General features: G+C 45.7%; 1 protein-coding gene across 1 annotated transcript in view; it reads left to right on the top strand.

Annotated features, from left to right (window-relative positions):
• Positions 1 to 409: 409 nt before the first annotated feature.
• Syn3 (synapsin III) overlaps positions 410 to 22,401 on the top strand; it is a 389,669-nt gene continuing 367,677 nt past the window's right edge. Inside the window, exon 1 of the mRNA XM_050145611.1 lies at positions 410 to 487. The gene's annotated coding sequence lies outside the window, so the exon portion shown is untranslated. The remainder of the gene's footprint in view (positions 488 to 22,401) is intronic.

Raw genomic sequence — 22,401 nt, 5'->3', positions numbered from 1 at the left:
GTAACATTTGCTGACAAGTGCCTGTCCAGCCTCTCAGTAGCTCCTCCTAAGGCCCAGGGAGTTTAGGTGACTTTCTCAAAGCTGGCTCCCTAGGATACTGAAGTGCACTGTTCGCACTCCCTGAGGGGCATCTCTGCTCCTGGGATGAAGAAAGATCACTTCATTTGGCCACTTGAGGCTAGCGAGAGTACAGCTTGCTTGTTGCAGCAACTTTCCCTACCTGGCTGTGGAGGAAAGCCTGGGGGGGGGGGGGGGGGGGGGGGGGGGGGGGGGGGGGGGGGGGGGNGCGGCAGGAGGGGCGGGACTGGGTGCGGAGTCTTGTTGCTCCAGCCAATGGGCTCCGAGGCACGAGGAAGCCAGGCTGCCCGGCGGAGGCGCTCGTGCTCTGTGCGGGGCAGAGGCAGAGCATCCCAGCTGCAGCAAGTCCGTGGATCTTGTAACTGGCGGCGCCGGTCCGAGGTACCCACGGGCCACCGTAGCTGGTAAGGTAAGATACAGTAAAGTCGACTTTGTAAGATTTCTGGCCATAGGGAGCACCCACCCAAGTCCGAACTGGTGGCGCATCCTGGTGCTGTGTCCCCATAAGCTCCCTCCCCGTGTTGGTGGGTTGTGGGTGAGCCGTGGGCCCGGAGCGCGCCACCCTGTCTTTCCTGGCTGCTGCTGCCGGGCCCTGGCTCTAGAATCCCCCCCTTCCTTCACCCCCAACCTCCGCCGGGGGCTCGCAAGGCTATGGCTTCTGAGGTTTCCATCCAACATCCAAACGTCTCCCAGGAAGAGCTTGCTCCGGGAAGCTGAGAACCGCTTGCAGGTGCCAGTGCTCAGCACTGGATTCCAGCACCTGCCTTACGTATGCAGATCCCTCACGACCTGTTGCCTGGGGTCTGGAGCTCAGATCTGTCCCACGATCTCCTATTTCCAGCTATCTTGGAGCACAGGAAGAAACCTAGGAGGGTTTCCCTTGGCCAGGCTAGGAGCAGAGACTAATACTGATAGAGATTCCCGGTTATTTAGTCACGATTTACTTGGCTGAGTGCCAAACATTGTGCTCAGCTCTAGCTGCCTGAAAGGGAGTCTCGGGAGTTCATGGGTGGGGGGGGGTCGGTGGGCTCACAGGAACGAGAGGAGGGGTTTCAATGTAATGCCGTGCAAGAGGCACGAGATGGGTGGATTTTGATGCGCCCAGGAAGGTTGGGAGGTTGCTCTTCAGTGCAGACTTGCGGAGACTGGAATTTGCCAGCCTGAAAACTGTATAGGCGGGGCCGTCAGGGACCGCACAAATTTCAGGTGTATTTTCTTATGTGCTGATGAAAGAAGCGAAGGAGTTAGAACATAAGCTAATCAAACAGCAGATTACTCAGTAGGACCAGGACTTGTGGGTGGGAAATAAACTGCCAGGTGGAACAAGTTTGTCCCCTGATGAAGGAGGCTGGGTGGGCAGTGGCAGAGGCTAGGATTCACAAGCTGGTAAGTTGTAAAGCTGGTTTTCGGCCAACTTGGCTACAAAGACTCTAGCCCCTTAAGGCTGACTGACCAAGAGCCCTGCACCCCTGGCTTCTGGGCATGGATTCAGGCAGGGAGATGCTGCCATGTGATGCTTGCTTCTGAACTTGCTTGTCATTGTATATCATTTTAGGAGGCTAAGACCTATACCTTGTTATTAGGGATTGCCCTTGGGGGCTTACATAGAATACCTGTGCTCTCTGATCTCTTGGCCCTATGTACAGACTTCTGCCTTACTTGAGCTTGCCTTTCTCCGTTCTATCTCCCAAGTCCCAGAAATTCCTATGGAGGCAAAGCCATATAGAGACTGGTATAGCAGCAACAACAAAGGCTCAGGGGGACGTGAGACCAGAAGGGCACTTCATCTATTTGCTTTGAAGACATTATTGGCCTTGTGAACACCCTCTCGTTCTCTCTCTCTCTCTCTCTCTCTCTCTCTCTCTCTCTCTCTCTCACAGTGTGTGTGTGTGTGTGTGTGTAAAATGAAGGGTCTGTTTGTTGGGGTTTCTGTCCCGCCCGATACCCCACAGCCAGCAAGTCCCAAAGAAAATCACACATAGGTCTACATAGGTTAAAAACTGATTGGCCCATTAGCTCAAGAAAATATCCATAGTCCATTTTTTGGGAACGTGGGCATAGTATTCCAGGCTATTTCCAGCTGTTTGGGGGAGCTGATAATCTTATGGGGACCTAAAGAAAATTTAGTTATAATCAAGTCCTTACTGGAGTATCCTGTGAGTCTTGATCATCTCAGGCAGCAGTCTTGAACCTGTTCTGGATGAAGAACTCAGACATCTTGGCCATCTGTTCCTGCTGGAGATTTCTCAGGTGGTCTTCCTTGATCAAATTGGATTTTTCTTAACTCAGAATGAATCCCCAGCCTCTCATTTTCTGTGGAAACAAAAGCAAAATCTCTTCTCCAAAGTAACATACCTCCTGACTTTAATTTTGAAGTCAATTTTAAAATATCTATCTTGGACTAATTCAGCAACATTTATAAGCAAATATCTTTTAGCAGCTGTTACTCCTTCCTCAGCATTCAAACGATTCAAAGAGAGCACACTAGCATACAGTATCCAGATTCTCTGTGTATTTTCCACCTTTATGCAGCTTTATTTAAACCTCTATTTCTTTTATTTTCACTTTTACTTTTTGAGACAGGTTCTCTGTATATCTTTGTCCTGGAATAACTCTGTTGACCAGGCTACCCTTGATCTCTATTCTTTTCCACCCACAATTACTTCCCAGGCTCTCTCGGGTTTTGTGTGGATGCAGTTATCCACGTGGGCACCATTCTGTAACATGAAGGGCCTGCTTGTTGGGGTTTCTGTTCTGTCTGATACCCCACAGCCGATAAGTCCCAAGAAAATCACACACAGTTCTACATAGGTTATAAACTGATTGGCCCATTAGCTCAGGCTTCTTATTGTTTCTTGTAACTTGTACCAACCCATTATTCTTATCTATGTTAGCCACATGACTCAGTACCTTTCTCAGCAGGGCAGGTCACATCTTGCTTCTTTGGTGGTCTGAGCTAGACTGCAGAGGGAGCTTCTTGCTTCCCAGAAATCTCCTATTCTCATTGCCCCTCCTCTACTTCCTGGCTGGTTGACCTGCCTATACTTCCTAACTGGCCAATCAGCATTTACTTAAAGCATGATTGGCAGAATACAGACAATTCTCCTGTACCATGTGTGTTTCTCCCTCCCTCTCTCTCCTCTCTCTGTCTTCTCTTCCTTCCCCGACTCTGGGGAGGGGGGGGAGAAAGAGGGAGGGAGAGAGAACATCATTGTGCCTAGCTGTCACAGGCAAGGTTCCTTGGTTGCAGAGTCAAAGGTGCTATGCCACTTTTAATTGTTAATTTGCCACAACCTAGAATTTCCTGGAAGGAAAGTCTCAGTGAGGGATTGATTGTCTGGATCCGATTGGCCTGTGAGCATGTCTGTTGGTTGATGGGAAGACTCAGTCCACGGTGGGCAGTGCTCTTCTCTGGGATCCAGTCCTGGACTATGTAAGTGTGGAGGAAGTGAGCTGAACAGTAGGCCTGCATTTACTCTTTCTCTGACTTGCCTATGGCTTGATTAGCTCCCTCGAACTCCTGCCGCCTTGATGTACTCCCCAAATGGGCTGCAGCCTGGACTCATGAACTACAATAAACCCTTTCTTTCCTGAGTTGCTTTGTGATTTTGTCATAGAAACAGGAGTGGACATGGAAGAGATATTAAGATTTCTGTATAGCAGGGTTCTTGGGTCCTTGAGAAGTTGTTGGGGTGATAGGACCAGGCTCTGGATGAAGGAGAAAAGGGGGCTCAAGCCATCCATCCACTGAGGCTTTTGACTAGCCATCCAATGCATGCAGAATGCTCTCAAGAAGGGGCGCAACTTCAGTTGTTCCTTTAGCCCAACAGTTTCTAAATAGGGGCTTAAATGTGATCTGTGAGCAATCAACACCTGTGGCTGCTGGAAATGAGGTGATAACAAGCTTCTTGGTCTTGGGACAGCCTGAGACTTTTCCTACAACATCGGTTCTATGTGTCACTGGGTGGATTTGGGGAACGATGAGGATGGTTTGGATCAGCCTTACACATAGAGGTCACTTGGTGCTTGTTTCTCTGGCCTTCAATTCTTTACAGCCTCTGAAAGTAAATGTTGGGCTTGGGTTTTTATTACCCTGAGACACCTCTGCTGGTGCCCCCAGTGACTGTGGGCTCCTGCTGAGTGCTTGCTATGTGTGTGTATCCTCTCCTAGCTGCCCCGCAACACACAGAGTTATGCACTTTTCTTCTCAGTTTACAGTTATCCCAGTGTTTCTCAAGCCTAATAGAGTCTCCATTAAGGTAACAGTGACAGCATCCGTCACAGCGTGTCACTTGTTAAGCTTCGGGAAATGCTTTTATTGATGACTCACTCATTGATTCAACCACTTATTAATCCAATCAGCCTGTTTGGAGAGCCTTCCACTCGGTAGGGGCTGTCCCAGGCAGGGAGGTACAGCTGTGTCTGTTAAGGGAGAGAGATTGATGGGCATTGTATGCTTCAACCCTTCGAAAGAAAATATTGAAAGCTAAACCACTGCTTTGTAGAGTCAGGATATGAGAGAGGAAAAACAGACTCTCTGACTGAGTGATTCTTTGTGCCTTGCAGTTCAATGTGGCCTCCTTGGAAAGACCATGCTATGTGAAGCAGATACCTTTCCTCTCCCTTAATAGCACTTCTTAATTTTGTTCTCTTCCCTGTGCTGGTCTTCCTCACTACACCACAGCTCCACGGAATAGAAAGATATTTTATCCCAGGGCCCAGCAGTGTTAAATATAGATGTTTTCATTACATGTATGTGTGGATAGTTGTGGTGTGGAGACTAAACCCAGGGATTCATCCATGCTAGCCCCTCCCCCAACACTGAGCTGTGCCCACAATCCCAGCACATATTTCCTGAAGAATAAAATGATGGATTTGCTTCACAGAGTCATTAAGGAAGGTCAGTGTGTGTGTGTGTGTGTGTGTGTGTGTGTGTGTGGTGTTTATGGTGATTGATACCTGGTACTCAGAAGTGCTAAGATCAGGAAGCAGAAGCTTGCCTGTGGACCATGAAGTGGAGGGATGTAGCGCACTCTAGCAGAAGCATAACTCAAGGGTTACTTCAAGCCACTTGAGATGCATTTGAAGTTGCTAAGCCTTAGAGGCACACTGAGCTCAGAGTTTACAGTGAAGTCAGTGAGTGATTTTAACCTAAGGAATGACCTGATATAATGCTATGTGTTTGTTTTTGTTTGGGGGGTTTGATTTTGATGTTGTTGTTTGAGTTTTTTTTGTTTGGTTGCTTGTTTGTTTTGCCTTGCCTCCAGGAAGCAAACTCTCTATATAACAGGGCCCAGTTACTATAGTTAAATGAATAGATGATCTAGCTTAGGTTTTAAAAGTATCCCAGGAACTACAACTAGAGAGGATAATGAAGTATTGACACCAACTTGAAGTTAGGTGAGTGAGATATGGGTGTTTTCTGTAAGCACAGAGAAAGATCAGAAGGATTTGACCTCTATTTTGGGCATAGAATGGGTAGGATTTGCTGTTGCAGTAGTTTGGAGATGTACAGAAGAGAGAAGGGTCAGAGGTGACTGTCAGGCTTATTATGGTTTAGGATTGGATGGATGGAAGGTGTCACAGGGTGGGTGGATGAACAAAATGTACCGTATGCACACAATGGATTATTAGTCATAGAACAACCGAAGTGCTAATAATAATGTCGCACTATAAATGGACCTTGTAAGCATTAAAAAATGTAAACAAATGAAGGAAGACACGGGACTATGGAAATAGCTTAGTGGGCGAAGTGCTCGCTGCACAAACTTGAGCTGAGTTCAGATCTTCTACACCCATGTAAAACAGCTGAGTGTGGTGGCCTGTACCTGTAACCCAGCACTAGCTGGTAGAGATCACGAGTTTGCTACTAGACATGGCTGAGTGTGAGGTCATGCACCTGTAACCCAGCACAAGCGGGTAAAGACCAGGAGCTTGATGGCTAGACATGGCTGGGTGTGATGTCATGCATTTGTAGCCTATCACTAGCTGGTAGAGATCATGAGCTTGCTACTAGACATGGCTGGGTGTGATATCATGCACCTGTAACCCAGCACTAGCGGGTAAAGACCAGGAGCTTGCTGGCTACTCAGCCTATCAGAAGCTCTGGACTCCAGGCTCAAAGGGGGCCTGCCTCAAAAAATAAGGTGGGGGAGTAATAGAGAAAGACATCCCGCCATCCACCTATGGCCTCTGTATATGTACGAGTGGGTGAGTGTACAGACAGATACTCACACACAGAGCGTGTGTACATAAGAAGTCAAGTGCTGCCCTGTGCTGCAATCCATATATCTGTAAATCCACAGACACAGGAAGGAATCAGCATTTGTCACAGGCTGAGGAGAAGCAGGGATGGAGTCTGACAACAGAACTGGCTAAATGGTTCCCTTTGGAACAATGGTGAGACCTTAGAACTAGACAGAGGTAGTGGCTGTCTACAGTATGAAGGTGCTAAATGCCCCTCAACCATGCACTTTAAAGTGCTTAACTTTGCACTGTGTAAAATTCACTTCAGTTTGTAAAACGATGGGGTAGGAGGCATGGGCATTTTGACAGTGTGTGAGGCTGAACTACCCAAATACATCATATATCCATGAAGAGCATGCATTTGATGTGGATTAGAGTCAAGCAGGTGAGTTAGCGATAGCATTAAAGGGCAGCTGCCAGCTCTCAGATTATAAAGCGGATGAGTTCTAGTGACAAAGGATGTGGGCCATTATTTAATGGGATGCCCATGGCTACCCTATAAAGAAGGAACTGTGGTCCTTTTTTAGACAAAGAATCCGAAAATATGCCTTCCACCTCAATCAATATGCCCAAGATTAGACCGTTAACTCATGTGGGTCTCAGGCTTTTCATTCCTCTGCCTTTCTCATTCCAACACGACGGTGCCATTTAAAAACCCAACACAAGCCTCTTCTGCTGGCCCGCTCTCCCTGTCAGCCACGACTGAGTATTCACATGTGGTAGGCGCTGTTGTGGGCATATGTGGGTGGAAAAGGTAGACACAGTTCTCATCTCACTGAGCTTATCCAGTAAACAAGCAGTGCAACTCCCAGATGCAGGGACCTGAGAAGCACACAGCAAGGGCATCTCTCCTAGGTTAGGAAGCAGGAGGTAGCCTCCTGGAGAACATGTTGGTGAGGCTGAGATTTGCAGTAGAAGCAGACAGAATGAACTTGAGAGAGACAGTGATTTCCAGAATGGCTGGGTGCCTTTTAATATACCTGTCTGATAAGTCACTTTTCTCTCCAGTTCTAGTTCTTTTCAGGCTCATCAGCTATATTAATATTTTCTGTAATCTAACAGACCATGTGAGACAAATGCAAAATGCAAATCAAATGGCCTGGTTTAATTTTAAGTGGGAACCCCATGCTGGGCATCGTGGTGCAGGCCTTTAATCCCTACACTCAAGCTAGAGGCAGGTAGAGCTCTGTGAGTTCAAGGCCAGCCTGGTCTAAATAGCAACCTCTAGGACCACCAAAATTATAGAGTGAAACCTGATATCAAAAAGGTGGGAAATTCGCAGTGTACCCACAGCCTGGCCTTCATAGTGAGCCCCAGCTCTTAGGCAAGTGACTTAGGATCTCTTTTGTCCCGTGCAGGTGCCTGACCCCACAGCCTTATGCAGGGTTGGCTGGTGCCCTACTGGGGAGCCCATCTGTAGCCCTCTTTATCTCTCATTTTGAGAAACACAACCTCACCCTGCTGCTGAGGTTGGTCTTGGACTTACTCTGTAGCTCAAGCCAGCCTTGAACTTGTGATCCTCCTGCCTCAGCCTCCAGAGTAGCTGGAATGGCAGATCTGTGCCAAGAGGCCTGACTGAAGCTTGCTTGTGAAAGAGGACAAATGTTGTCCCCTGCCTAGGGTAGGATTTGAATGGGAAGAGACTGTAAGTGTTGGGTATGTTATATATACTCAGAAAAATGTCACTTCCCTTATTAAGGAAAGGTTCTAAGTACTCTGGTTCCCTGCTCTTTATACTGTTAAAATAGATAGCCACACACCCCTGAAGGATGTGGTATGGATAATCTGAGGCATAGGACTACAAACTACATGTTTAAAAAGCTCTTTGAAGGAATTAGATGAAAACGAGTTTGGGAAACACTGGTATAAACCAAATCCTTTTTGATTTGCTAACTAGGAAGGGGTTAAGCATCTAAAGATAGGATTTTGCCTTTTAGGAATTATTGGCCAATGAGGGGGCTTGCTGGTGATGTAATGCCTGGGGCCGGCATTCCATTGGTTAAGTGTATTGTTTCTCTGGCTTCACTGAGAAGCAGAGCTGGAACACAAGGGTTAATCATTCTCATTCCCTCCTCCTCCTCCTCCTCCTCCTCCTCCTCCTCCTCCTCCTCCTCCTCCTCCTCCTCCTCCTCCTCCTCCTCTCCTAAGTGTGAAGAGATACAGCAGAGCTCAGCACACTGTTGACGTTTGCTTTCCAATAAAAGCGATACTCGCCTCCTGCCTCCCTCCCAAGTAGAGCACATGTTCCAGTAGTACTACACAGGAGGACCTAGAAGGGGGAGGAGGAGTGGGAGGAGAAGGAAGAGGAGGAGTTGTTCTTTAGATGAAAGAGAGCCCCTTTGCAGGCCCATAGCCTCTCCTTGCCACCTGGGATGGGCACAGCATCACATGCCCCCAATGAATTGTTTAACAGCCATCTGCTTCTGAGCATTGTTCAACCTGGCGGGATCCTCAGAAGGAGGAGGTGAGCCCAAGGATCTGGCAGAGGGAGTGGGCCTGGGAGGGAAGGGAATACACCTGAGTGAAGGGAAAAACAGCCCTAGGCTAGAGGTCAGGACGAGCTCTGGCCAAGGTGCTGCCACTGGCCGGCAGTGAGATCTCAGGAAGGCTTATCTATCTCCCTTTCTGGGTCTGTGAGCTGAAGTGCACATGGTTCTGGCAGACACCGGTAGGGCACTGTGCTCAGAGGGAGCTGGGATCAGGCTTGTTCTTGGTGTGGCTTTCTGTCAAATGCTCTCTAAAGATAAAAAAGGCTTTGCTTTGGGAATCAAGCCAGGATGGGAGCTGGTGTGCCAAGGAGCCAGCTTCAAAGCAGCTCTTTCCTTGTATTGTCTGCGCTCCCTCCTTAGCCCTCTGCCGCAGCAGGCTGTGGAATAAGGTTCCTCTGAAATCTGATGATTTTTATCTTGTTTGCCATGAACCTTCAGGTCCCTGACCCCTGAGCTACCAATGTGCCTGAATGAATTTGGAAGCACTCTCCGGCTGTTCAGGCTGGGCTGTCAGGGGATAGAGAATGCCTCAATTCCTTTTAGTTTGTGGATAGCACAGTTGTGATGGTTTTCTTGTTAGATTGTTGCTGCAGTTTGACACCCCTCCCTACATGTCCCGAAAGGCTTCCCGTGTGTGCATGTCTGCTTCAGCGGGTAAACTGAAAAGAGCAGAAGTGGGCAGACATGTGGGAAGCAACTGGGAACTGCTGCCAGCTGAAAACTCGGCACTTGGAGACGGTCTCTTGTCCCATGCTCACTTGATTATTACACGATCTCTCTGGTACATGCCCCTTCCCTCGCCCCACTGCCCCCATGCAGCAGTAAAAAGTTCAGCACTTTTCCGTATGTTTTCATATAGGAGAGTGATCCCAAATTTGTTTATGCAGAGTAGAACCTACAAATGGTTGTCACGGTGTCTTATGCAGCCCTGGATGTCTGCTGTCCTGTGTCCTGCATTCTAGGCCAGGCTTTGTTGGTGAAGAACTTTGCATGTCCTTGAGCTAAGTCACCAGTTTTTTTTTTTTCTGAGTTTGTCCATCACAGGGGTGAGGGGAGGAGCAAGAGCCTTTCTTACTCTCGGTGCTTGTGTTTTCAAGAGGAATGAGCTTCAGAATGAGGGTGTGAGCTGAGGTTGGTAGTAGACCATGTTTGAACAAAGGGGATGGTGCTTGTGTCCTTTGGGTGACAGGGGAGTCACAATAGTTAACCACTGTGTTTTTCTCCCATTCCTGGGAATGGGTGGATGAACTCCACTGGCACACAGATGTGGAAAGTCAAGGCTGTCAGAACTAGAGTGACATGCCCAAGACCATGTTAGTGAACAATAAGGCTGATACCCAAATCTGTCCAGTAGACTCCCTGGCGTGGCAGCAGGTTGCACGCGGGGGGGGGGGGGGGGGGGGGGGTGGGGGGGGGGAGGGGGGGGGGGGGGGGGGGGGGGGGGCTGAAAGTGGCAGCCTTGTCTGCCTTTGTGAACCTTGTTCTTCATTCTAGAAACTGTGCCCCAAATTTGATATAGGTCAGCCCAGCCAGATTACTGTGGATTGTCTGCTTTACTGTCCGAAATAGCTGTAGAAGATTACCTGAATCAGAAGGAAACTTCATGTTCTACAGATCAGGACCCTCATCCTATAGCTGAGAAAATGCAATTCAAAGAAATTAAATGACTTGTCCCGTGCCACTTGGTTAGTCCATAGATTGCAAGAATATAGGGACCATGTCTTCTTGTCTTAGGTACGAAGTTGTATTGTTTTTATTTGGTGAGGTTTTTCTTTCAGTTGAGGAATTTGAGATGAACTGAATGTAATCATTCTTGCTTCCATGCCCTCTTAGAGTTTGAAGACTTTAGTAGATGCACAGACTTGGCATTGTGCTCACTAGGCATAGGGAGCAGTGAGCAGCCATAATGTGAGGCCAGGAGGCCAGGTCCTTGTTCTGAAGCAGGCTCAGGACACAAGCCATGTTTTTTATTTTTTTTAAAGAATTGAATTCTTTATTTGTGATATCCATAAACGTTGCTATTCTATGTTTCTATCCAGGAAGGCAATTTTCTCCTATTATCAGGTTTTTTTTTGTTTTGTTTATAAACAACAACTTGAACTCTATTGCACGAAGGGCTACAAATACATGTTAACCAAGCAGAATACATATATTTTGTTTTACAACTTGCACCTAAAACCCCAGTACACATAGCTACTTCAGTAGCTGTCAGAGCAGTTTGGGGCTACTGCCCGAGCTATGCATAGCAGTTTACATTTTCAAATCTCCTGTAGAAAGAGACTGATCAGGGCTGTTGACCACATTCCTGTCACAAGCCATGTTTTGTGTGGGTTCTGCCTCCCAGGTGAGCAATCTTCCCTCATGGGTAGCTGGAGACACTTTCCCCACATGTGTGGCTGGGTTCATACTCCATTCAACTGCACCAGCTCTTGTCACGTATGCTTTCTGTCCTTTGTCTTTCCAACTAACTCACTTGTTTCTGGAGTGTGGCTTCCAAAATGCTGAACAGAAATAGTTGCTGTCATTGTCTAATGAAGAGGCAAGTGGCGATACCCTGTATGACCGGAGATGTATAGCCAGACCTAAGACACATCAAGTGGACATTAAAAAGTACAGATACTTGACTCTTTGCCCAATCACTGTGTTGTTAAGAAAGCATCACCCTGATAGCAACTTCAGATAAGCAAAAGGTTATCTTAGGAAATAAACATTGCTATTATTCCATAGGACCAGAGGACACAGCTCACAGGAGTGGGTAGAAGGAGAGAGGAGAGCCAACAAATAGAGGGGCAGGATGCCGACAGAGCTGTCCAGTAGGGGAGCATCTTCCTTGCATGCTCTTACTACTCAAAGTACAGAAATTCTGGCCTCCAACTTTCCTTTGAGATCGCAGATTTATTGGTTATTCATCAGTGAGAATAAAAAAGGGTATAGAGGGACTAATCTTATGTTTTAGGTTACAAGGCTATAGTATGAAATGAAGAACTATATAGTCAAAAATACCTTTAAAAATATTTTTGTCACTAAATCCTGTGTTATACGTGGTTTTTGTGCATATAGCCTCAAATAGCAGTGCCTATCCTGACCTTGCCTAAAAGAAGTAGAAAGCAAAGTCTGCATGGGTTTTCCTGGGACCGCATACTGTTTTGTCTTCAAGATAACTATCATGGCTGCAAGTAGGGAGTTCCCTGGCATCCTTGCTTGCAGGGTTTATGTCGTTCTGTGTGTATAAACAGTGCCAACACCTGCATGTTTGCTGAAAGTGTTTCTGATAATCTTGAAAATCAAATGACAGTATCTGGGGGAAAACCCTGGACCTGTTGAAGAGCAGGTGCTTGATTAAATATTTGTGGTATTCAGCATCTTGCTCTATCAGACTTGATGATGTCAGTCTTTGAGAAGAACCAGGCCATGTGTGTATCCAGGTTGATTCTTTGTTTTTAGAGTTGGCACAACCTGCTTGACTCCTCTGATATTTACACTCATGAATAAACATTGTTTCTTAAGTCCCAAGTGGATGAAAGATGGGACTGAAGGCTGCTTCAAACACCTGACTTCAACATACAGCACATGTTCTCCACCTTTGTGTGACACTGAGTCTGTTACTTGTACTCCATGTGTTCAGCTTCCTTCATGTGTAGGGCTCACTGGGCTGACTGAGCACCTGTAGGATGCCCAGAAGCTGGTGCTAATCCTCCTCAGGAAGGTATTGCAGGGCTTGTCTTTTGTCCGTGGAGGCAGCACCTCTGGGTAGCTTCCGCATCATGTTACTCTAAGAAAGCCCGAGTGCCCAGCCTTGGTCTTTCCTGAATCCTGTTCCTGCTCTAGCAGGAAGATGTCAGACTGATCACAGTTTTAAATGTCAAGGGCCGAATTAGTTATTCTAAACTGGGGTTGCTCTACTTTGAAGGACGATACAAAATGAAAACATAACGTCAGTTTCAGAGAATTGAGAATTTCATGGCTGAATGTTCATCTCTTGGGTTTTATTCATTTATCCATTCAACAAATATTTGAGGAGTTCTTACCTGTGGTTAGTGTCTTTCTGAGTACTGGTGTCTATCACTGGAGAGTCAGCTGAGGTCTTTACTCTCCTGGATCACATGCTTTTGTGGATAACGCAGAAAAGATCCCTAAATGAGCCGTCCTCCCCACGTGGAGACCCTGACCCCTTCCCTCTGTTTTTAGGTGGTATATACTCTGTGTGACTGACAGTACTGTTGCCTATCCACTGTATAACATCACATGGTCATAAACCTTGTGGGGGTAAAATATGAAGCCATACAAAGGCACAGAGAGCTTTCAATGCAGGAAACTCACTTAGAGAAGATCTGCCTGTAAAGCTGGTATTCAGCCTCCCTGTGAAGCTCAGAAATGGGTCAGAAGTGGGGTGGGGGCAACAATGAGTGGGTCTTCCAGTAGGTAGAGAGGCCAGGGAAGGGAGAGTTAGAGAAGGTGTCACTGCAAGGGTCTCTGGAACCAAATGTGCTATAGACTTATGGGTCAAGGAAGAGAAATTGAACTCTACTCCCAAGTTAGAATTTTTAGTCAAGAAGACAACGTGGGTTGACGACTGACTGGCTTTATATTAATTTCATTCAGGGTCTCAGTGTGTTGTCCAAGCTAGTACCAAACTCACAATTCTCTTGCCTCAGGCTCTGGAGTGCTGGGATTACAGAGATGTGCTACCATGCCTGGCTGACTCAGTCTTTAAATTGATTATATATACATATAATTGTATATACACACAATATAATGTATATATATTATGTATATATGTGTATATGTATGTATGTAATTATACACACACACACACACACACACACACACACATATAGTCCCATAGGAAAATCAATCTTGTTCTGGTGTAACATGCTATAAACTCCTGCTGTCCTGCCAAAGTCACAAACATCTCACCTTTAACATCTCAAAACCATAGATCTGATCTCCATCACCATGTTATGTGTTGTCAAGAATGTCATATGCAGAGATGTGACTCGGTCAGTCAAGTATGCTGTGCAAGCCTGAGGACCTAAGCTTGAATTGCTCGCAGCATCCCCACCACCACCACCACCACCAAAAAGAGCTAGGGAAAGCAGTACCTGTCTATAACCCCAACCCTAGGCAGGGGTTGAGGGAGACAGAAAGATCCCTGAAGTTTGATGGACAGTCAGTCTAGCTGAATTGGTGAGCTCCAGGTTCAGTGAGAGACCATGTCTCAGAAAACTAACACAAGCAAACATACAGAAAACATAAAGAGTGATAGAGGAAGTCATGTAACATCAACCTGCGGCCTTCCGGCATGCACACAGTCACCTGTGCACACTGACACCAACACCTGTACATATCTACATCGCGTGTGGGGGCATGCGTGTAAACACAGGGAGAGAATGTTGTATGTGGCTTCGCTTTTCAAGAACTGCTCACCCCCGGCACTGCCTTATTTCCTTTAAAATGGTGTTTTAAAGCTGTCTGCTGCTTTGAGGGGTTATCAATAAAACTATTGTTTGTTGAGATTTTTGTGTGAGTGTAAGTTCTCCCTCTCCTAGGACAAATACCTGGAGTTGGACTGCTAGGACATGCACTGAGGTTATGTGATGTGGGATTCCCCTCTGTATGCTGTGAATACGTTTTATTACCGTTGGTTAATAAAGAAGCTTCTTTGGCCTATGGCAGAGCAGTATAAAGTCAGGTGGGAAATCTGAACAGAGATATGGAGAGAGTGTAGGCCGAGTCAAAGAGATACCATGTAGATGGAGAAAGACGCCAGAACCTTACCAGTAGGCCACAACCTCATGGGATACATAGATTAAAAGAAATCGGATCATTTAAGATATAGGAGCTAACTAGAAATATGCCTGAGCCATAGGCCAAACGGTGCTATATTAATATATTTTTGTGACTATTTAGGTCTGGGCGGCTGGAAAACGAGTGAGCAATCTCAGGGTACAGTTATGTTTAAATTTTTGATAAACTATTTTTTCCAGAATGCTTGTGCTGGTTTGCATTTCAGTCAGCAATGCCCAAGAACTCGACATCCTCTCCCTCCTTCTCAGCACTTGGTACTGAGCCTACTGTTTATTTTGGCCATTCTAACAGCTTAGTGGTATCTCACCACGGTTTGAATTTGAATTTCTATAATTTGCTAGTGATGTGGGCATTCATTTTATGTGTATGTTTGTCATTCATTGTCTTAGGGTTTCCATTGCTTAGAAAAAACATATGACCAAAAAGTATGTTGGGGAGGAACGGATTTATTTGGCTTATACTTTCACATTGCTGTTCATCACTGAAGGAAGTCAGGACAGGAACTCAAACAGGGTAGGATCCTAGAGGCAGGAGCTGATGCAGAGGCCATGGAGGGGAGCTGCTTACTGACTTGCTTTTCCCGGCTTGCTCAGCCTGCTTTCTTACAGAAACCAGACCACCAGCCCAGGATGGCACCACCCACCATAGGCTGGTCCCTCCCCCATTGATTACTAATTTAGAAAATGCCTTAACAGCTGGATCTCATAGAGGCATTTCCTCAGCTGAGGTTCCTTCCTTTCTGATGACTCTAGCTTGTGTCAAGTTGTCACACAAAACCATACATCGTCTTTGGTAGAATATCTGCTCAAATTTATACCTCTTAGGTTTTCTATTTGTTTTCAACTGTGTTTATTTTTCTTGTTATTTACTTATTTGAGAGAGAGAGAGAGAGAGAGAGAGAGAGAGAGAGAGAGAGTGTGTGTGTGTGTGTCTATGTCTCCACAGAGGCTAAGAAAGGACATCTTATCTCTTAAAGTCGGGGTGATGCGTAGTTATGAGCTGCCTGACATAGGTGCTGGGAACCAAACCGGGGTCCTCTGGAAGAGCAGCTGTGCTCTTAACCTCCTAGTCATTGTTGGAGCTCTGCCTTACTGTTTGGGATAAGGTCTCTCACTGAAACTGGAGCTAACAGATCAGGAGCAGAGGTTACAAATGTGTACTATTACGCCTGACTTTTACATGGTTGCTGAGGATTTGAACCTGGGTCTTTGTATTTATTCAGCAAGCACTTTACAGACTGAGCTCTGTCTTTTGGTATTAATTAGATCTCTTGGATTCCAGTGTTTTCTTGAGCATGTGACTATCAGTTTCTTTCATGTCACCCGTGACCACAATATCTGCCAATAAGAATTTAAAGGGCAATTGATTGCTTTCTGTCCCTAGTTTTCAAGGGTTTCAGTCCATCATGACTGTAGGAATCTGTGGAAGAGGCTACACCTCACAGCAGACCAGGAAACAGAGAGCTAGGCCAGAACCAGGAGCAGATGTATCCTTCCAGGCTCACCTCTAGTGACCCCTCAGCTAACTAGGCCCCGCTTCCTAAAGGTTCCCCAGCCTCCTGAAATAGCAACACCAGCTGGGAAGTAAACATTCCAAACAGGAGGCTATAGAGATGTGTATTAGTTGGAATTCTCTAAAGGAACAGAACTGATAGAATGAATATGTATTAAAAGGGGATTTATTTATTTATTAGGTTGGCTTACATGCGTGCTAGGAGTCTAACTATTGTAGCTCTCTTCACACTGGAGAGTCTGAAAGCCCTGGAGCTGCTCGGTCCATGGGGCTGGATGCCTCAGCAGTCACACCCTGTTGTTGAAGGGCTGGGGGATTCCTGAGGAGACATTGGCCTTTACTTCCGTGTAGGAAAGCCAAAGAAGCTGGAAGTAACAGATGGGAGTAGCAGCAGCAGAAATAACAGAGCAGATGAACCTCACAAGCAGGGTGGGTGAACTTGCTAGTGGGACACAAGGACAATGAGCTCAAACGCAAAGCTTTCCCCTCTAACTTCCTTGTATCTGGACTGCCACTGGAAGGCACTGCCCGCATTTAGGGTTGGTCTTCCTGCTCCAGATAACCTGATCAAGGCAACCCTTCGCAGGTGTGCCCCGCAGTTTGCCTTTCAGCAGATTTCAGACTCAGCCTGGAGCAATGGGTCTGAAGCATTGGGAGCAGTTCATCAGTTCCTCAGTTACTGGCACCAACTTGCCTTGGTAAAATGTTCTAAACAGGCGTGTAGGGTGCCTCTTGTGCCTTCGGAGTCTTCGGTAATAACAGCTTTTGAGAAAGGACCCCCCCCCCTGCTGTGACAGAGGAGCTAGCGGCATGTGGTGTGTGCAGAGGTTGGCAGAACACTGTGCCGGGTACCACTTCCAGCTTTCCTTGAAGTGTCTGACAGCTGCAGCACCTCCTTTTCGCACATTGTCCTACCTACTCACCAAGGGAACCAGAGCCATGCTTCACTGTGGCAGAGCTTCTGGTTTCTTACTCATTGCCTGTGAGCTAAGAATAGTTTGTATTGGTTGGTCTAACTCTTGCCAAAACTGGGTGTGAGCTAGAATTATTATCCCTGCTGTATGCTGAGTAAACTGAAGCACAGAAGGATTAGGAGCTGGAAGTGACAAGACCAAGAAGCAGAGGATAAGAGGCTTGTCTCTGTTTCATTTCTTCTAGGCTGCTTGACTTGTCTGAGCATCTCAGCAGTCTTCACTGCTAGTATGTGTATGAGTAGGGAGGACCAGTGAATCTGGTCAGTTTCAGGGACTTCCTGAAGACATTGAGTTGCTTACTTCCTGTGTTTAACAAGCATCTATGTAGGAGATATTTCACCTCTGTTTAGAACATTCTTATGTCTTAATGAGTTCCACTCCAAGATGAAGGATTTTATCTAGGAAAAAAAAATCACTGCACAGAACCCTTTCATCACCAAGGTTTTACTGTCCCCTCTCCCTTAAGATATTTCTTCCCCTTTTCTTATTTCTTGGATTCTACAGATACTCCAGTTTAAAATCAAAAAAAATCTAAAGATTCAATATCAATATCCTCGTATGAACAGGAACATTAAATATTTGTCTTTCTGGGTTTCTTAAATTATTCAGTACAATGTTCTTTAGTTTTATTCATTTATCTGCAAATTTCATTTTTCTTTATAGATGAAAAAAATTCTATTATGTATATGCCCCCACATTTTCTTTAACAATTCATAAGTTGATTAATAGGCATCTCAGTTATTTTCATGTCCTATCTGTTGTGAATAAAAGCATCTATGAACATGGATGGGCATGTGTCTCTGTAATAGGAAATAGATTCCTTTGGGAATATGCCCAGATGTGATGTAGCTGGGGCTAGTGTTTGAACAACTGTCACGCTGATTCCACAGTGGCTACACTGATTTACACTCCCACCAACAGTGCATGAGAAAAAAGTTTCTTTCCTCCCCATTCTGACTCAGGTAATATGAAATCTCAAAGTAGTTTTAATCTACATTTCCCTGATGGCTAAGGATGAGCATTTGAAACCATTTCTTAACTATTTGTATTTTTGCTGCAGATCCCAGGGCTGAACCTATTACTACTATTTTGCTAAGTAGACATAGCATCAAACTCCCATTGAAATTTGTAATTCTATACCTAGAGACTAGAATAGCTAGCTCTCAGATCTCATCAGAGAGGTTTCTTTTTGCAGTCAATGGTGGTTAACACAACTCACAAGTGCTCAAAATACAGAGAATAAGTGCCTGTGTAGAGCTCGGCTATAAATGGGACATATATATATATATCACCCCTCTCCCACAGTGCTCGGGCACCATTGTGGAGGAGAGCACTAAACAATTGTAAGAGCCAGAGGTCAGGGAGGACCAGAGCTAAACAGTACCTTCTGGATGTGACAGGACAGTTAACTCATGCACTCACTGCTGCTGCGGTGACCCGCACAAAACGAAGGCAGTCAGCATTCTAGCATGGAACAGGAGCTCAGGAACCTCCACCCATAATTAAGGAGCTATTGACATCTGATGGCTTCTGTGGGAGGAGAATGAGTTGTCTTAAAGTTTGTGGCCACTGGTAGGTGGACCACACTCTGATAGATGGCCCCGTGCTTATGAGTTATTTGGACAGCACACAACGGAGCTGGTGGATTAAAAAAGAAAAGAACATGAGGTTTGGGGAGGTAAAAATGTGTAGGTGGATCTGGGAGGGAACTAGAGGAAGGAGTGGAGGGTGAATGTAATCAAAACACATTGTACATGTGTCTGAAATGCTCAGTAACTTAATAAAAATGTTATAGTGTTAAAAATAATACTAAATGGATATAAAGGAGAGCTGGTTGGAGGAATCTGAGCCCACCTTCAGTATTTTGACAAGGGCTTGCCTCAGGGTGGCTGCTACTTCACGACCCAGGAAGCAGCTACCAGGCAGCCCATCCACTGAGAAAAGCCCCTGCCTGCCCGCCCCCCCCCCCCATAGCGCTGCTACTGGTGGGGAAACCTGATGCCAGGATTCCAAAGCTCCTTACACTCTGCCTGTTAGGTGTCATTTGCTCTTTTATGTGTCTCAGTTTGTTCTTAGCTGAGGCTCAGCCACTTCAGAGGTAGGGAAACCACTAGGGAAAGGGAGGTGTCTGGAGGCAGTAAGCCCCAATGAGAAGAGAGTCAGCAGGGCACAGAATTGCCCCCATGTTCTTTTTTTTTAAATTGGAATCTTTTCATACAGTATATTTTGATCATGCTTTTAATTCCCATATTATTTTAATCTGTCTCCCCTCATTTCTTGTCTTTCATTTGTACATTCCTTTATTGCGGTATCCATATGATAGTGGTTTTTCCAGTCCCCCGGTAACTTTAGAGGTACAGGAAACTCCTCCCCTGACCTCCATGGGGAGCTGTTTCTGAGGAAGGAAGAAGAAAGATTAACTGGTAAATGGACAAAATTAGACATTGGGATCCCAGCAGCCATTGAGTTATGAGGTGGCTTGTGTTTCTTTGGTTAAACTACATGTCTTGGTGAGACTTTGCTTCCTCAGGAAGCCTGAACATTCTCTGTCTGATTGAGTATCCTAAGTAAACTAAGTACTTTTTGGCATAGTGAGACAATTAAAAGTAATTTCAGTAAACATTATTACTAATTATACTAATATGGTATGACTAGTTTTATTAGAAAGCAAAATAAACAAAGACAGAAAAATTAACCTTTTTGCTGTGCTTCGCTCTGTCAGTTAATACTAGGAAACAAAGATTTGCATGTGTTCTTCAAGAGAGCCCTTCATTTGCTGATCGAAAAGAAGCTTATCCAGGCTGTAGGATGCTTTGCCCAGAGGGTGGAGCTGGAAGGGGGAGGGACTCATATCCAGGAGCCAAACCATCTCCCTTGGTCAAACCCTAGGGCTGTGGCCATTGGGCAAGGAGTTCTCCCTTTCTGGGCCTCAGTTCAGTCCACATGTAAAACACGGATAGTAATGAATTATTGTAGAGAAGGGAAAACCTGTTTCCCTGTGACCCCTTTGTGGATTGCATAGCAGATATTCACATTACAATTCACAACAGTAGCAAAATTACAGTTATGAAGTAGCAATGAGGTAACTTTATGGTTGGGGTCACACAACATGAGAAACTGTGTCAAAGTACCTTAGTGTTAGGAAGATTGAGAACTAAGTCATCTTAGGGCCATTGACTGGTACCCCGTGGTTTAGAATAATAGCCAAGGACAGACTGTCAAAAGAAAAACAGTTTCTAAGGCATGCAGTGGACACAGGTACTTGCTTGTCAGTCAACTTGAGGTGGTTCAGCTTGAGGCTGTTTCTCTATATGGTGCAAATGTGACACTCGTTCAGTGGAGTGCTTCAATTTTTGAATGTGTTCCTTCTTTCCAAGGTAGCTGTATGTACTGTGATCCTTTCTCATGATGCTGGACTTCTGCAGCCAGTGGTCCAGGTAGTCATGTGATCACAGAGGAAGCATCCAGTACCCTGCAGTGTGCAGCACTGCTGAGCTATGGTGTGCAGCTGGTCAGGTGACTTCTCTGCATTTCCAGCTCACAGTGGAGCGATGGGAGGCAACTGTGCGGTAAATCACATGCACTTGAATGTGAACTTGAGCAACTCTGAGAAGGTAAATGGATCCTGAGTCCTGGAACATCTAAACAAAAGAACAGAAATGCTCAGAGATCTGATGACACAGAGGAAAACAGCTGAGCTTACCAGGCCGTAAATACATGGGACACTAATAGAAAAAAGCAAGGCTGATTAGGTAAAGTTTATCAGGTAAATTCCTATTTTGTCTGTGGGATGGTTGGTAAAGGTTCAAAGCTGTCTCTAGTAATTAACTCATGTACTTCCTGGTAGACAGAGAGTCGTGGGCAAATGGGTGCCCTGGTTTTAGGCAAACAGAGTAAGAATGGGAAGCTCTTTCTTTGATCTTTATTAATTAACTTCAGCTCAAAATAGTCTTCGTGCCAAAGTTGCATGTTCTGTTCCCCTGTATCTGCTAGGACTGATGGGTTTGATACACAAGAGAGACTTGAACAAGACCTAGCGGTGTCTAACCATTGGCTGCTGTTGTTTGCTTTTGTCAACATGATCATTCTTATCACGAAGAGCCTGTGATAGTAGTCACCCAGTTTTCCTTCACACACACACTCGAGCCTTACCCACATGTCTCTTTTTCAGCCCCAAAAAGGCTGCCAGCCTGCAAGATGGGAATGTGTCCTTGAAGTTGTTGCATCTGACACGATTATTCTTGATCCAGTTCCCAGACTTTGGCTTTCCAAGGTGAAGGGCAATGCAGGGCTGCTAAGGTACTGCATTGAGAGCAGTTACCAGTGAGCACCCTGTTAGCATGTGACACCAGAAGAGGAGATGGGAGGGCAGGGCAGATGACAGGGTGTCTCAGTGCTTGAAGGTCTACATCCTGAGATGGGGGAGAACTGGGAAATGACGTTTTGCAAGTTACTAAGTCCCCTGATCCTCGGTTTTTCATCTTTTTTAAAAAATATTTATTTATTTATCATGTGTACAATATCCTGTGTGTATGCCTGCCAGCCAAAAGAGGGCACCAGACCCCATTACAGATGGTTGTGAGCCACCATGTGGTTGCTGGGAATTGAACTCAGGACCTTTGGAAGAGCAGGCAATGCTCTTAACCTCTGAGCCATCTCTCCAGCCCCTCAGTTTTTCATCTTTAAATGAGGTCAGTGATAGTATTTATTCCACGGCATTGGGTGAGGATTATTAGTGAGAGAGTGGTTGTCTTTAGTTCAGTCTCAGAGTTCATAACCAGCCACATGGTGGGTGCTAGTTGCTGATTCAGAGATAATTCTCCTTGTTGGGAGACTGTACAATGACTAGCAAGTATTCATGACACCCTTGCGTGTTAGCTGAGGTGATTTTGGAGGCATATAAATGCATTTGTTAAGGACTCAAGAGACCGGTGCTCTGGTCTAACCTGTCCTTCTCCTGAGTTAAGTGACCCTGGACAAACCAGTCTGCCAAGTTTTCTTGCTTTAGTCAGATTTCTGCTGATGTAGCAGAATCCTCAGAATGGATCATTTGCAAAGAAAAGAGATGTGTTTAGCTCACAGTAATGGACAGAAAAGTTCAAGATGAGATTGCTACGCCTGGTGAGAACCCCAGTGTACATCCACGCATGGTGGATCCCATCACACATCAGGAGAGTGGGGTGCAAGTTCCTGCAGGCAAGAGGGACATAAAACTGTCCTTAACAGCTAACTCAGTCCTGCATGAGTGAGGACCCACTCATTCATGGGGGGACAGTATTAATACATTCACAAAG

The sequence above is a fragment of the Alexandromys fortis genome, unplaced genomic scaffold, assembly GCF_014885135.2.
Source record: "Alexandromys fortis isolate MF-2015 unplaced genomic scaffold, M_Fortis_MF-2015_v1.1 scaffold_50, whole genome shotgun sequence".
Lineage (NCBI taxonomy): Eukaryota > Metazoa > Chordata > Mammalia > Rodentia > Cricetidae > Alexandromys > Alexandromys fortis.
Note: the sequence above shows the minus strand (reverse complement) of the source record. Positions and strands in the feature narration are given on the sequence as shown.